The 17,475-nt window shown below is 40.9% G+C and overlaps 1 protein-coding gene across 1 annotated transcript in view; it reads left to right on the top strand.

Moving 5' to 3' along the window:
• The window catches only part of LOC115129551 (platelet-derived growth factor C-like), a 98,898-nt gene that overhangs the window by 50,446 nt on the left and 30,977 nt on the right, over positions 1 to 17,475 (top strand). The window lies entirely within an intron of this gene.

Raw genomic sequence — 17,475 nt, 5'->3', positions numbered from 1 at the left:
CTTTGACGGATGGGGCTGACTTGTCATCGTTCCTTCAAACACTTCAGAGGTTGTCTGTATCTCTGGTTGGGATGGCGGCCTCCAACCAGCTCTGTGGTCCCTTGGCGCAGTGTTGTGTTAACCAGTCTCGCCTTGATCTGGATCCTGTTAGAGCAAGGGCTAAGGAATGTTGTGCGTCCATTGTGTAGCACTTTTGTTTTGTGAAGGCTCACTTCCGCTAGCTTGTGAGCTCCGTCCAGACATGCGTAACTCCCCGATGATGACCCAGCCTAGGTCTAGACATTGCGCGTAGTGTGCATTGTGCGGCCCATTGTACTCATCTCTGATTAGTGCATTCTCAGTAGATCTCTTACAGCAATCCTCCTCCTGCTTGGGTCTGGGAAGAGTACTGGAATCTTGTCTGTGACTGGCTTCAGATGAGGGTGATGACGTGCAAATTCAGGTGAGGGGGTTCTCTGATCTGTCGTCTGGCATCATGTCCAATTCTATGTGAGTGGTGAGAGTGAGCTGTGCCTTGCCCTCCATTGACTCAATGATGTAGTTGCTTCCGCTCCTCCCAGATGTCTCCACAACTGCTGAACATGTCTTCAGAGTGTATGGAGCGGAATCGCCTCGGACAGCAAAGAGGTCGAAGAACTTGGTTCTTGCTAAAGACTTATTACTTTGTTTGTCTCAGACAGCGTACGTTCTGAACGCCTTTCTCTGTGGCCTGCGGGTTACACTTTGTCTTAGCATATCTTAAAGCATGACCTAGAGCTGAATGCAACTCCACATATCTCAGTGTACTTTGAGGTTACTGCAAGTGTTGCACTCTCCTCTTGCTTTCTGCCATGATTTTCCTTGGTAGCGGAGTTCTCCATGAGGCTGGCCCCGGATGCAGCGTGGATGGATGTCTATCACTGTCACATTATTTGCACAGCACCCCTTCTCCACCATCTTTTGCGAGATGACTGGTTGAAGCACAGCATCTGTAACATGTGGTTGTCCTTGAGACTAGACTTAAGCTTTATCTAGTATCTTGCTCCTGAAAATGCAACATTTTCTCATCTGATGATGATTGTTGTGGAACAACACTGCCTGGGTCCTCAACTTTCTTCCCTGAGAGTCTGGTTGGCTTCAGACTCAGATGAGACTTCTGTCTTCCTTATGGACACTGGTGTTCTGTGTTTTGTTGTGCTTCGTAGGTGGTTTCTCAATCTTTGAAGAGCTATAGCCTCGTGTTCAAGAAGGCAAAGCTTGGAACATTGTGTGGCTTTGCTTGGTTTAGGATGAACTTGGCAAAGAAGGAAAAAGGTGGGAATGCAACGCTATTTATCTTCCTTGTATTTTGACGCTGTAGGAAGCTTCTCTATGATAGGATTGACTCCAGCTCTAGAAGCAGGTCCCCAAGCTCTCAACTTCTGGTGTCTTTATTTGTTATCCTCGGAAATCTTCAATTTTCTTCAGAAGTGCGTCTTCAATTTCTTCAGGTGAACCATAGCAGTCTTCAATGCTCTGCCATACAAGTGTGTGCCCTGCTGTTGCGTTGTGTACATGCACCTATTTTATTCTCTTGGCCTGCTCAGATGACTCAGCCATTTGGAGAGTAGGTCCAGCTCTTCTCTGGTTGTCAGATTTAAGTCCTGGGTGCTGCTAAGGAAGGATGGTTTCCAGGCCCAATAGTTTTCTGGATGGTCGTCAAACTTCAGAAGTCCAGAACTCACCATTTTCACAACGTATCAGGTACTTGGTTACATTTTTAGCTCCTGAAGTATTGGCTGAGTACTGTCTGGGTGAATCCTCTCCGGAGGCAGCCGACTGTGGCTGGCGAGATGGCAGGTGGGCTTGGTTGGACCCTCTTTTGTTATGTGGTTGTTCTCCTACATTGATAATCTCTCCTGTATAGTGTGCAATCATGTTCTGAAGTGGAAAGATTATGTCGGTGTTATGCTGGTTTCCTGTAGGACTGACAGGTCCCTGCTTGACTTTTCACATCGGAGGTCTGTTTCTGTATTGTAGCATCTGACTGTATCAATGTTGACCACTGCTAACTTGACCTGCGATGGTCTCAATGGCTTTGTGTCACGAGGCCGTTGAGCAGTGTCAACGCAATCTCACACTCAATTCGTACAAAAAGTATTTCAGCAGATTTCGTGTGTCTAGTGAACAATGGATACGCAACAATGGGGTAACGTATAGAATTAGTCTCTACAGGTGTGATCAAGTCTTACATCAACATTTCCTGAAGCTGAATGGAAAGTGCTATTCCCTGACCATTCAGAAGAAAACCCTCTGTATAATTTACAAAAGTTAACTTACCAGTGTGGACCCAAAACAAACACATTTTACACATTTTCAAACTACCTGTTTGTCATTACAACCATGGTGTTCTTTTGTTAATGAAGCTTCTATCAAATACCCTGACAATGATTCACATCATATGGGTAGACAAATATCACACTATCCTTTTTGTAGGATGTAAACACGTAACATGAATCACTATTGATCCATTCTGTTCTGATCTAATGAGATGTAGGATTTTCTACGGCCTAGAATCGAGGATTTTCCCAGTCATGAAGGACGAAGCTAGGCCCCTGTTTCTTCTCATTGGCAAAGATTGAACTCAAGTATGTCAGACTCTCCTATACCACTTTACCCAACATGTTATATTCCAGAGGTTGTAAATATACCCTTTTAAGGTGGTATGACTTGTATCATTATTATAGGGCTGTGAAACCCATAGCCGAATGGCTTCAGACTAAGCATTTCTCATTAGAAATTGCTGCTGACATTGAACATAGCTTAGGGTATTTAATTAATTCCAGCCTCTCCTATAACACCATTCTTAACATCTTATAACCCATAGGTTGTAAATAAACCCTTTTTTAAGCTGATATAATTTGTATCCTTATAGGGCTGTGAAACCCATAGCCGAATTGCTTCAGACTGAGCATTTCTCATCATTTACACTACCTTTCCAAAGTTTGGGGTCACTTAGAAATGTCCTTGTTTTCCATGAAAACACACATGAAATTAGTTTAAAAATTAATAGGAAATATAGTCAAGACGTTGACTACGTTATAAATAATGATTTTTAATTGAAAAAAGAATTGTGTTCTTCAAACTTTTGCTTTTGGTCAAAGAATCCTCCATTTGCAGCAATTACAGCCTTGCAGACCTTTGGCATTCAAGTTGTCAATTTGTTGAGGTAATCTGAAGACTACGGTTTGCACATTGGGACAAAGATCGTACGTTTTGGAGAAATGTTCTCTGGTCTGATGAAACAAAAATAGAACTGTTTGAACATCGTTATGTTTAGAGGAAAAGGGTGAGGCTTGCAAGCTGAAGAACACCTTCCCAAGTGTGAAGCATGGGGGTGGCAGCATCATATTGTGGGGGTGCTTTGCTGCAGGTGGGACTGGTGCACTTCACAAAATAGATGTCATCATGAGGATGGAAAATGATGTTGTTATATTGAAGCAGTATCTCAAGACATCAGTCAGGAAGTTAAAGTTTGGTCTCAAATGGGTCTTCCAAATGGACAATGACCTCAAGTCACTTCCAAAGTTGTGGCAAATTGGCTTAATTAAGGACAACAAAGTCAAGGTATTGGAGTGGCCATCACAAAGCCTATAGAACATCACAAATCCCATAGAACATTTGTGGGCAGAACTGACAAAGCGTGTGTGAGCAAGGAGGCCTACAAACCTGACTCAGTTACATCAGCTCTGTCAGGAGGAATGTTTAAAATTCACCCAACTTATTGTGGGAAGCTTGTGGAAGGCTAACCGAAACGCTTGACCCAAGATAAACAATTTAAATGCCATGCTACCAAATATGAATTGAGTGTATGTAAACTTCTGACCCACTGGGAATGGTGAAAGAAATGGAAGCTGAAATAAATCATTCTCTCTACTATTTTTCTGACATTTCACATTAAAATAAAGTGGTGATCCTGTCTGACCTAAAACAGCAAATTTTTTACTAGGATTACATGTCAGGAATTGTGACTGAGCTTAAATGTATTTGGCTTAAGGTGTAAATAAACTTCCGACTTCAACTGTATATTAAATAATTAAATGTGGGACAAAAAAAAGATTCTTCCGAAGATTGACCCTCCCCTCCTATAAATTACCTATAAATTAAGTTGCATCAAAATGTGTCTTTTCACACAAATTAAACCACACAAAATCGCAAGAAATCTACAGAAATACTTTTGCACATATTTGCACTAATTGTGAGGCAGTGTACATATTCACAGGTGCATTGAGTTGCGCTGAGAGGTGCCATCTGGGTTTCTATCAGATGTCGTGGCTCTCTGTTTTCATCATCGGCAGGTACTTAGAGAACCTGGGCTTCAGCTACGGCTGCTATTGCAGCTTTCTCCACTTGAGAATGTAAGTGTGCCTTTACCTCTGCTTTTCTTTCCAACCTCACTAATGCTCTTGTGGCTGAATGCTGCGGGGACTTGCTTCTAATGTTCCAACATCTAGTGTAAAAGCCTTCCCAGAAGAGTGGAGGCTGTTATAGCAGCAAAGGGTGGACCAACTCCATATTAATGCCCATGTTTTTGGAATGAGATGTCCAACAAGCAGGTGTCCACATACTTTTGGTAATGTAGTATATGTCTGCATGATTTGTTTCGCCTTAGGGTATACCTGATGGATGTCATTTAATCACTAATTTAAATACAGGATGTACAATGACAATGATGTAGTATACTGCAACTATACAGAATGTAGGCCTATACTTTGTAACTCTATTTACAGTGGTAGTAGTTTACCTCGTCTTTCTCTATGCTTTAGCCATCTTGGACACTCCCCAGTTCAGTTAGCAGCATGCAGAGGCTATGCCCGGGGAGCATGACATGTTGCTGTGTTGTGGGAAGTTTTTAAAGATTTATAGTCAAACCGGGCCCATTTGTGAAATTGCCTTTTTCCCCATGTGGCTGCTGATGAATATCGAAAAGCACAGCGACCGAGTGATTTGTTTTGCCAAGGCTGCCGCAGCCATACGCCATGGGCACATATTTTGTCAGCGGCGAGTTCCCTGCGGATGGGCCGTGTGATTGTACAAAATTATCGGGAGGTCTTAGACCCCCCCCAGAGAGTGGCTGGATATTGTTGGAGAGTCCCCTGATTGCAGCTAAGACGTATGACATGACAATGCCACAGCCAGCCAGATCCCCAGAGATGTGTTGTCATCATACTCAGGCTGATCCTAGATCATCTCTCCCTGCCACAGCCCTTAATCTCACCTACGATATGATGACATAAAAGGCCAAGCTTATTCTGCCGTCAGAAGAACCATCCGGAGGTTTCAGTCCTGGTAATTTGACCCCACGTTCAGCCATCTTGGGTGGGTGGATGTATTTTGATGAGTGGGGTCACTGTGGTGTCTGATGCCCAAGAGGAGGAGTCCCACATTGGGGAAGAGTGAGGATTTGCAGCCTTTGTTCTGGCCCTACTTCCATACAAGACTGCACTAGTTTCCCGAGGAGGGGAGCAGACAATAACATCCTCATGCAGGGTCATGCAAGTCATTGCCACGTCTACCTCTCTCTACTTCCCGCATTTTTCATTTTCAAGCAGGGGCAGAGAACATGTTTAATCTGATCAGGTTGGCAGGGATGGCAAACAAATGACTTCATGCACACACAAGCAGAAGCAGACAGATCTCCACAAGTGTCTCTCACACACATGCTCTCTCTCGCTCTCTCTCCCAATCACTGTCACTGTCGGTCTCCTCCTCCCCTCTCTGCTTCTCTCTCTCCCTCTCTTACAAACACCCCCACACACCCTCTTGTTAGCTCTACCCCCTTCCAACTCATCGGTAACATCCACGGTCTCTCTCCTAGTCTGTTGAAAAAATTAATCCAGTGCACCCCCGTAGGAATCCATTCCAAGCTGCGTTATGTCGCTAAGGTTCTCTACCCTACGCCTCACATCACAATAACCAGTAAATAAATAAGAGAATGCAAAATCCTCAAATCCTTGGTTCTCTAATCAGCAGCAGTAGCCAGGAATAAAACAAATAAAAGGGTGGAGGGGGGAAAAAGCGCTAGAAAGGGTGTGAGAGCACCTCCAGCGAGCGGTCATCCTCAAGATGAGTAAGATCTTCAGTTGTTCAGATGCTCAAAACATGCTGCCCAAATCCACCAAAGACCGCAGTCATATTTGAGTGTTTTTCGCCTCTTGCAAACGTGTCGTTTGGCACAGCAGCACAGACACTTGAGACACTTGGCTACAGTGCTATTTAACCATTCTCGAGAACTGTTACTGTATTTCTTTAAACAATGTGTGCAAGTGATGCATGTACGTCGGTGGATTTGCAAATCCAAAACGGGATGTTGAACATGTAGCATCGGAAAATGTGAAACTATGTAATAAGCAGGTTGCACTGCATTATAGATGACCCATCTGCCACCGTGGGGCTGTAAGCGTTTTGATCCGAGAGTGCACCGCCCTGCTTCAGTCATCTAAACCGTGTCAGGAAAGGCTGAATATTGACTGCTAATCAGTGCAGATAATTTTTTCTAATGAGTTTGGCCTTATTTCCATGGCAGCATATTTGATGAGTCATTCATTTTCCATTCACCTAGCTCAATGTAACATCGATAGGTTTAGACTAGTACATGATAGTCAAATTTTTCCTACAGCCATGACTTTACTGCAGCCTAGCCTATGAATGAAAGTTTAAAACGTAGGTGCACTTGTTGAGAAATCGTTGTTATCAAGGTGACAGACGGTGAAACATTTCAATATTGCCTTGCACACGCTTGCCTGCATATTTTATTATTTTAAATGTTTTATTTACCCTTTAATTAGGCAAGTCTGTTAAGAATAAATCCTTATTTACAATGACTGCTTACCCCTGCCAAACCTGGACGAAGCTGTGCCAATTGTGCGCCGCCCTATTGGATTCCCAATCACGGCCGGATGTGATACAGCCTGAATTCGAATTAGGGATTGTACTGGCGCCTCAAGCACTGAGATGCAGTGGCTTAGACTGATGCACCACTCGGGAGCCCATCTAGCTGATCTAGAGTGTAATCATTAGTTCACCAGTTGCAAATGAGAGTTTCTATTGGACAAATGCAGGTATGTTTATCCCCATTTAATTCTGTTTGCTTCCGTTTAACAAATAATTTAAGCAGAATCGGCGGAATTAATACACCTCTGATCAAACACAGTTCACTTTCATAGCAGCCACATAAAAACAGCATGATCACTTTGCTCATTATACAATTTATTCTCGCAACCATCTACACTCTCCTCCTTTCACCTTTTCCCTTCGCTTGTGGAAGACAGTGTCTGTTACCAGGCCAAAAAAAACTTTCTAAGCCAAACCTTCATATCATGACCACTTACTGCTACACACCGTTGTCATGTCATAGTCAACATACAGTTGAAGTTGGTAGTTTACATACACTTAGGTTGGAGTCATTCAAATTAATTTTTCAACCACTCGACAAATTTCTTGTTAACAAACTATAGTTTTGGCAAGTCGGTTAGGACATCTATGTTGTACATGACACAAGTAATTTTTCCAACATTTGTTTACATACAGTGAATTATAAGTTAAATAATCTGTATCACAATAATCTGTATCACAATTCCAGTGGGTCAGAAGTTTACATACACTAAGTTGACTGTGCCTTTAAACAGCTTGGAAAATTCCAGAAAATTATGTCATGGCTTTAGAAGCTTCTGATAGGCTAATTGACATCATTTGAGTCAATTGGAGATGTACCTGTGGATGTATTTCAAGGCCTACCTTCAAACTCTGCCTCTTTACTTGACATCATGGGAAAGTCAAAAGAAATCAGCCAAGACCTCAGAAAAAAAGTGTAGACCTCCACAAGTCTGGTTCATCCTTGGGAGCAATTTCCAAATGCCTGAAGGTACCACGTTCATCTGTACAACCAATTGTACGCAGGTATAAACACCATGGGACCACACGGCCTTCACACTGCTCAGGAGGAGACGCATTGTCTCCTTGAGATTAACATTCTCTGGTGCAAAAAGTGCAAATCAATCACAGAACAACAGCAAAGGACCTTGTGAAGATGCTGGAGGAAACGGGTACAAAAGTATCTATATCCACAGTAAAGTGCGTCCTATATCGACATAACCTGAAAGGACGCTCAGCAAGGAAGAAGCCACTGCTCCAAAACCGCGATGAAAATGAAAAATCCACACTACGCTTTGCAACTGCACATGGAGAATAAAGATTTTTACTTTTTGGAGAAATGTCCTCTGGTTTGATGAAACAAAAATAGAACTGTTTGGCCTTAATGACCATTGTTATGTTTGGAGGAAAAGGGGGAGGCTTGCAAGCCGAAGAACACCATCCCAACCATGAAGCACGGGGGTGGCAGCATCATGTTGTGGGGGTGTTTTGCTGCAGGAGGGACTGGTGCACTTCACAAAATAGATGGAATCATGAGAGAGGAAAAGTATATGGATATATTGAAGCAACATCTCAAGACATCAGTCAGGAAGTTAAAGCTTGGTCGTAAATGGGTCTTCCAAATGGACAATGACCCCAAGCATACTTCCAAAGTTGTGGAAAAATGGCTTAAGGACAACAAAGTCAAGGTATTGGAGAGGCCATCACAAAGCCCTAACCTCAATCCCATGGAGAATTTGTGGGCAGAACTGACAAATTGTGTGCGAGCAAGGAGGCCTACAAACCTGACTCAGTTGCACCAGCTCTGTCAGGAGGAATGGGCCAAAATTCCACCAACTTATTGTGGGAAGCTTGTGGAAGGCTACCTGAAACGTTTGACCCAAGTTAAACATTTTAAAGGAAATGCTACCAAATACTAAATGAGTTTATGTAATCTTCTGACCCACTTGGGAATGTGATGAAAGAAGTTAAAGCGGAAATAAATAATTCTCTCTACTATTATTCTGACATTTCACGTGAACAAAGTCGGGCAACAAAACCTATTACGTCAGAATACATTATATACATTATTCAACACACGACCACAGATGCACATTTCTCCCGTTTTTTTTAAACATATTTTTTTCCTTTACCACTCTGAGGAGTTGAGTAGAATGTAATCCCAAGTGAAGTACTGACGATTGCGTTTTGAATCATCTGTAATACAACTTTTGCAAACATTTATTTTTTACAAGGGACGGGCAAAGTAACTGTTGAAGTGTCAAGAGGCATCGTTGTGAGTGGAGCACTATGCATTCGCTAATGAGCACAGGTGTGATTAAAAAGTGAATCCACAGCTCAACAAAAGACGTACATGAAAAAGTATTTGCCCCCTTTTTTATAGATTTTTCTCCATTTGTGATAATTTGTGACACTAAATGTTTTCAGATCTTCAACCAAAACCTAATATTAGATAAAAGGAAACATAGTGATCAAATAAAACATGTATACTTACTTCGTTTATTTAATAAACAAGTTATGCAACACCCAATGCCCCTGTATGAAAAACGTATTTCCTGAATAACTGAATAACTGGTTGTGCCACGATTTAGCTTCAATGACCAAACACTTCCTGTAGTTGTTGACCAGTCTGTACCATCACTGTAGAGGAATATGGGCCCACTCTTCCATGCAGAACTGCTTTAACTCAGCAACATTTAGCTAAGTGGTTTTTGGGGGTATTTACTCATTATATTTTTTTGACTACCTTCTACTTCACTACATTCTGAAAGAAAATATATTTGTACATTTTCCCTGACACCCAAAAGTTTTTGTTACATTTTGTGCGCACAGCAGGACAGGAACATTGTCAAATCCATGGTCATCCTTACTGCCTCTGATCTGGTGGACTAAATAAACACACGTTTCGTTAGTAAATTTTGTCCAAGTGTTAGTGTGCCCCTGGCTATCGGTAAATTAATATCCTGTAAGGAATTTCAAGTGTTCTACTTTTACTTCTGATAAAAGTATATTTCAAATACTTTGAGACTTTTACTCAAGAATTTTACACGGGTGACTTTTACAAATGTTCTATTAAGGTATCTTTACATTTCCTCAAGTATGACAATTTGAGTACTTATTCCACCCCTGCATGGTGGTGGTGGTATTGTGATGGACAACTTGCCATCATTGAAGTAACCATGAATTCTGCTCTGTATCGGAGGATTCTACAGGCGCATGTCAGGCCATCCGTCCATGGGCTGAAGCTGAAGTGCAGCAGGGTCATGCAGACAATTATCCAAAACACAGAAGCAAGTCTATATCAATATGGCTGAAAAGCAACAAATGTAATGTTTTTGGAATTACCTAGTCAAAGTCCAGACCCAAATCAGATTGAGATGTTGTGGCAGGACCTGAAACGAGTAGTTAATGTTCGAAAACCCACACATGTCGCTGAGTTAAAGAAGTTCTGCATGGAAAAGTGGGCTAAAATTCCTCCACAGTGATGTGAAAGACTGCAACTAAATGCTTACGGTAGTTCTTTATCAGTCATTGCAGCTAAAGGTGGCACAACCAGGTTTTTTTATGTAAGAGAGCAACTACAGGATGTTGCACAACTTTGTTTGTTAAATAAATTAAATGGGTATAAAATGTTTATTTGTTCAATCAGGTTCCCTTTATCTATCCCGAACAAAAATATAAACACAATATGTAATGTGGTGTTCCCATGTTTCATTTGCTGAAATAAGATTGCAGAAATGTTCACAAAATGCACAAAAGCCTATTTCTCTCAAATGTTGTGCACAAATTTGTTTACATCCCTGTTAATGAGCCTTTCTCCTTTTGCCAAGATAATCCTGACAAATGTGGCATATCTGTGTGGCATAACTGACAAGTGTGGCATATAAATAAGCTGATTAAACAGCACGATCATTACACAGGTGCACCTTGTGCTGGGGAAAATAAAGGCTATTCTAAAATGTCCAGTTTTGTGTTACGACACAATGCCACAGATGTCTCAAGTTGAGGGAGGGTGCAATTGGCATGCTGACTGCAGGAATGTCCACCAGAGCTGTTGCCAGAGAATGTAATGATAATTTCTCTACCTATAGTGGTTCCCACACTTTTTATAGTCCCGTTTTTGTCACAACCCATGTGACGTGACAAAGAGCTCTTATAGAACCTGGGCACAAATAATAATATAATAAATAATCCCGCAAAATTATATATTTTTCACCATTTTACATATAAAACCTTATTTGTTCATCGAAAATTGTGAATAACTCACCGCAGGTTAATGAGAATGTTGTGCTTGAAAAGATGCTCATGACTCTGCAATGTTGGGTTGTATTGGAGAGTCTTAGTCTTAAATCATTTACCACATAGTCTGTGCCTGTATTTAGTTTTCCTGCTAGTGAGGGCCGAGAATCCACTCTCACATAGGTACGTAGTTGCAAAGGGCATCAGTGTCTTAACAGTGCAATTTGCCAAGGCAGGATACTCTGAGCGCAGCCCAATCCAGAAATCTGGCAGTGGTTTATGATTAAATAAAAGTTTCACAGAACCACTTGTTGCAATTTCGATGAGGCTCTCTTGTTCAGACATCGGTAAGTGGATTGGAGGAAGGGCATGAAAGGGATAACGAATCCAGTTTGCAATCCGTTTCGCGGAAGTAGTTGCGTAATTGCGCACCCAACTCACTCAGGTGCTTCACTCTATCACATTTGACATTGTCCGTAAGCTTGAGTTAATTTGCACACACAAAAAAATCATGCAATGAAGGTTATGATAGTTGTTAATACGGCTAGGGGACACCAGCCAGCGGGACACCTGTCGACAACTTCCGGTGAAATTGGAGGGCGCGCAATTCAAATTAATATCCATCATTTTTATGATTATTTAACATTTAGGTACATGTGTCTTATATCGGTTAAAAGCTTAAAGTCTTGTTCATCTAAGTCTATTGTCCAATTTACAATGGGCTTTACAGCGAAAGCATGCCATGCCTTTGTTCGAAGACGGCTCCTCACATCAAAATATTTTTCCACCAGCACAGGTTTCTTAATTAATTCACAAATAGCGATTTAAATATGCACTTACTTTATGAAAATCTTCCTCTGATTTGCAATCCAAAGGGTCCCAGCTGCAACATGCATGGTCATTTTGTTAGATAAAAATCCTTCTTTATATCCTAAATGGTCAGTTAATTTTTTTGCCATCGATTTGAGTAATCCACTCTTTCAACATACATAGAAAGAAATCCAAAAAGCTACCGCTAAACTTTGTTAACCTCATAGTCCGACCAAACCCGTATGCGGTAGCGTAACTACAGCCTCAAGCTCATTAGCATAACGCAACGTTAGCGATTTCTAAAAATCGCAAATGAAATGAAATAAATATGCCTGTTCTCAAGCTTATCCTTTTCTTAACAATCCTGTCGTCTCAGATTTTCAAAATATGCTTTAGAACCAGAGAAAATCACTAATTTGTGTAAGAGTGGTGATAGCTAGCTTAGCATTAGCGTTAGCATTTAGCACGCAACATATTCACAAAAACCAGCCAAGGAATCAAATAAAATAATTTACCTTTGAAGAACTTCAGATGTTTCAATGAGGAGACTCTCAGTTACATAGCAGATGTCCAGTTTTTCCTGAAAGATTCTTGTGTAGGACACATCGTTCCCTTTTGTTACTATGCATATGGCTACCGAAACTAACCGAAAATTCAGTCACCTACATGTCGAACTTTTTTCCGAATTAACTCCATAATATCGACTGAAACATGGAAAACGTTGTTTGAATCAATCCTGAAGGTGGTTTGTCATATTTCTCTCCATTGAAAGCACCGTCCTTGTAGCCTGGTTTGTTCTGAGATTTGAATGGAAAAATACCGGGACCTGACTTTTGCGCACCGATTGCCACGCAGACACCAAGCGGGACACCTGGTAAATGTAGTCCCTTATGGTCAATCTTCCAATGATATGCCTACAAATACGTCACAATGCTGCAAAGACCTTGGGGAAACAAGAGAAAGAGTCCGTTCATTCCTGTCGCATTCACAGCCATATAAGGCGATCATGGAAAACGTAGCCTCAGAAATCCTGTGCATTTCCTGGTCGGTCATACATCTTGGTTTTGCCCGAAGCATTTGTTCTAAGGGACTCACAGTGAAAATCTTTGCATTTCTGGAAACGTAAGACTGTCTTCTTTCCAAAACTATCAATTCCAAGCATATTCGAGCATCTTTTCGTGACAAAATATTGCGCTTAAAACGGGCACGTCTTTTTATCCAAAAATGAAATACTGCCCCTAGAGTCTTAACAGGTTAAAACAAGTCAAAATACGTTTCTATGTAATCCTCAGATACCGTAAAATATAATATTTCATACAGAAAGAAGTATGTTCAATAGGAAAGCAAAATTAGCAGGTGCACGTCCTCTTCGTCGTGCGCGCATAGACTGATTTCGAACTCCTACTCCCAGTATTAAAACTCAAAATTCTTCCTCGTTTGGGAAGAAACAAGCCTGAAACCTTGAAAAAGACTGACATCTAGGCCTCCCGGGTGGCGCGGTGTGGGTTCTGGGTTCGAGCCCAGGCTCTGTCGCAGCCGGCCGCGACCGGGAGGTCCATGCACAATTGGCCTAGCGTCTCCCGGGTTAGGGAGGGTTTGGCCGGTAGGGATATCCTTGTCTCATCGCGCAATAGCGACTCCTGTGGCGAGCCGGGTGCAGTGCACGCTAACCAGATCGCCAGGTGCACGGTGTTTCCTCCGACACATTGGTGTGGCTTCCGGGTTGGATGCGCGCTGTGTTAAGATGCAGTGTGGCTTGGTTGGGTTGTGTTTCGGAGGATGCATGGCTTTCGACCTTCATCTCTCCCGAGCCCGTATGGGAGTTATAGCGATGAGACAAGATAGTAACTACTAACAATTGGATACCACGAAATTGGGGAGATGAGGAAAAATAGAATACAATTAAATTAATTCAATCAAAACAAGCACAACTTGTAAATATCAAATATGGATCAATGTGATGTGCCAATATGCAGGTCCCTAAGGTCAATATTACAAAACGTTCAGAAAACCATTCTCTTTGTGTTCAGCAATTAAGTTTTGAATTGCGTTAAACCCATGCTAAAGGCAAGACATGTCCTTCTGTACTGACGTGACAGCAGTAAATAAGTATTAACTGCTTAGAGTTAATGCTAAATGTGGTGACAGAGAGACGTACTGTATATTGTAATGAATAAAAAAAGGGAATCAAGATCAAATGAATACTCACATACTGTATGTGACGACTTATTTGTTTTTAATCAATTCAGATTAAAAAAGGTTCAAATGATCACACACAAAATAATTCTCAACAGAACACATTGTACATAACATTTTTTACACCAGGAACAACATCTTAAAATTAAATTCATTCAATATATTGTGCTGGTTCAAATCATACACAAATTGATTCACATAGAAAACACCTACTATACATTTAATTTCCTACAATATGGGTGACATGTCTTCTGAAATGTATTCAGATTCAACATACTATACAGGTTCAGGGGATCATAAACTCACATAAAAAAACGGTTAATTATGTAGCTTGGTTTAACAACAAATGATTCACTCTGCAGTGATTCATAAAAAGAGCGTGCAGTAGCTGGCAAGTAGTTGAGCATGGTCATCAGATCTTGGTACTTGTTTTGTTTTGATGGGCAGAGGACTCTCATATGCTCTAGAGTAGTGGCTTGCAAAATAGGGAGGTTGAGGTGTAGCTCCTTGTTTTGGTTTGGAGATCAGCCACGATTTCCATCCCTCAAATAGACTGTGGCTCTGTCTGGCGTACAGATTCCAAGGATCCTCAACTGAAATTAGAACAGAAACATTTTAAGTTCCTGACATCAATAAACAACGTTCACAGTCAAGCATTGGGATATTTTATTGTTAGAACAACATGTTGCATGTTAGTAAACTATTCTCTGTGCAATACCTGTGACTTTTAACCACCTCACTGAGGTGATCTGTAGTCCAGCTGGTCGCTTGAGGACAGAATCTGGGAGGTGCCTGAAGTCTTCACATTGCATCCTCATCACCTTGAATGGTTTTGCTGGTTGTGCTTCAAGTATCATCTTTGAAACATCATCAGGTGTATGAAGGACTGACATGTATGCAGGATCTTCTTTTCCAAGTTCCTGGATGCAAAAGTTAAAATTTGACAGCTGCCGCTGTTAGTAGACATTGGAGTGGGTCAGATTAGGGGTGTACATCACCCTCTGTAGATCTACAGAAATGACATGGCAGTCAGCATTGGCTTTAGCCCACTCAGTGTCACTTTGAAGCTGTGTGTAGGCCTTTTCGGCTTTTCGATGGTGCAACTCACTTTCAACTGCAATCTTCCTCTTCTCCTCTTCAGATGTTGCTGCTGACATCTTAGTGAAGAATGCGTCACATTTGCCACAGGTGTCACTCCTGGGTTGGCCGAATTTGAGACTCTGCTGTTTGAAAATGTCCCTATAAACCCAGAATTTTAACCTGACCAAAACAATTACATTTCAATTAGCAGGTTATTAAAAACTAGTACAGAGAATACAATATGTTTGTAATTGATATTCATATAGACATTAATTCATATTTTCACTTGCCTGAAGACGGCTGTTGGTTAGCTGGAGCACAGACATGGAAGTGACCTTGCACACATTCAATCTCTGGCCTGCTTGCTGTACATGGTATTTGAAGGTTTGTTTCCGTCGTTTGTTCTCCTTTGTATCCTCAGATTTACGTCTCCTTTTCACCTCATGCTGCAATAAAAATTGACAATGATGAATTCAGAATTGAATATACTGTAGCACATTCAGGATATTGCTTGATCAGGACCTCCATCTTTCACATACTCCCAATCTATACACAGAATGAGTTGGTATTGCACCATTGTGTAACACAGCACTTTTAGAGTTAACGTTAATGTACGCATCATTACTGTCAAAGTTAAACTATGCAAGTTGTTCAATATAGCTATTATAATAATAGGTGTTTAGTCTTATTTCTAACCTGTTCTAAGCCGGAGAGAATCAACGCTTATTGTTTCTTGTATGGGACAGTGTAGAAACTGTTGAACAGATGCAGCTTGCGCTCATCAGTCAACTTTCCACAATCCTTTCCTCACGTCGTGGAACACGCTCTTCCCTGTAGGATACAGTGTAACGTTACATACAGTGTAACTAGCTAGCTACTGTAGCCATGTCGAATCATCCGGTGGATGGAGAAAAAGTAGCTAGCTATGTTTCTTCTATAATCTAGCAATAACATTTGTAACGATAATGTATGAGTTAGTAGCCAACGAACTTTAGCTAATATGTTTTCTCTATAGTTACAAATTAGACAACCCACAACATACATGTTAGTTACTGTACTCCATAGCTAGCTAGCTTGATTGTTTGATATACGGTTCTTCCACATACCTCTTTTGGACAGCTTTTCCCAGTTTTTTTCATGACCCTTACGATTTGTATAGGGTTTTCCCGCATTCCGTAAGATCTTCCTTTGCCTGTCTTTCCATTCTTTTAGTATTGTTTTACGTTTCTTTCCCACATTTCTGCGATTTTCATCAGCAACAGAAAGGTTGTGCGCTTGTCCGTCCATTCTGAGTGGTGCACATAAACGGTTATTCCACGAGAGCCTATCTTTAAATGTAAAATGATTGTTAATTAGCGCGTGGAAAGCTTGTGAAACCGGTTCACTATAGAAAAAGGGTGTCCAATAATGATTTTTCATGTAGATCTCTTTTTGTTTTGTAAATGTCACATATATGGTTCTTCGTCTGTAGGATTATCTCTTCTGTGTTATTATATTATAATTTAGTCTATGATTTGATCGAGCGGTCTGACTGAGCGGTGGTAGGCAGCAGCAGGCTCGTAAGCATTCATTCAAACAGCACTTTCCTGCGTTTTCCAGCAGCTCTTTGCAATGCTTCAATCATTGTGCTGTTTATGACTTAAAGCCTATCAACTCCCGAGATTAGTCTGGCAATACTAAAGTACCTATTAGAACATCCAATAGTAAAAGGTATATGAAATAGAAACGGTATAGAGAGAAAAAGTCCTATAACTACAACCTAAAACTTCTTAACTGGGGAATATTGAAGACTCACGTTAAAAGAAACCACCAGCTTTCATATGTTCTGAGCAAGAAACTTAAGCAAGAAACTTAAACGATTTTTTACATGGCACATATTGCACCTTTACTTTCTTCTCCAACACTTTGTTTTTGCATTATTTAAACCAAATTGAACATGTTTCATTATTTATTTGAGACTAAATTGATTTGATTGATGTATTATATTAAGTTAAAATAAGTGTTCATTGTTCATACAGTATTATTGTAATTGTCATTATTACAAATATATAATAATCGGACGATTTAATCGGTATCGGCTTTTTTTGGTCCAGTAATTGGTATCGGTGTTGAAAAAATCTGTCGGCTGATCTTTATTTCTATCCAATGGTACCAATTACAGTATATGCATATCCTGGCTTCAGGGCCTGAGTAACAGGCAGTTTACTTTGGGCATGTCAGTCAGACAGGAAGTGGAGAAAAATAGACCCTAGTCTGAAG

This window comes from Oncorhynchus nerka, linkage group LG5, assembly GCF_034236695.1.
Source record: "Oncorhynchus nerka isolate Pitt River linkage group LG5, Oner_Uvic_2.0, whole genome shotgun sequence".
Classification (NCBI taxonomy): domain Eukaryota; kingdom Metazoa; phylum Chordata; class Actinopteri; order Salmoniformes; family Salmonidae; genus Oncorhynchus; species Oncorhynchus nerka.
This window is presented reverse-complemented; position numbering and strand designations above follow the sequence as displayed.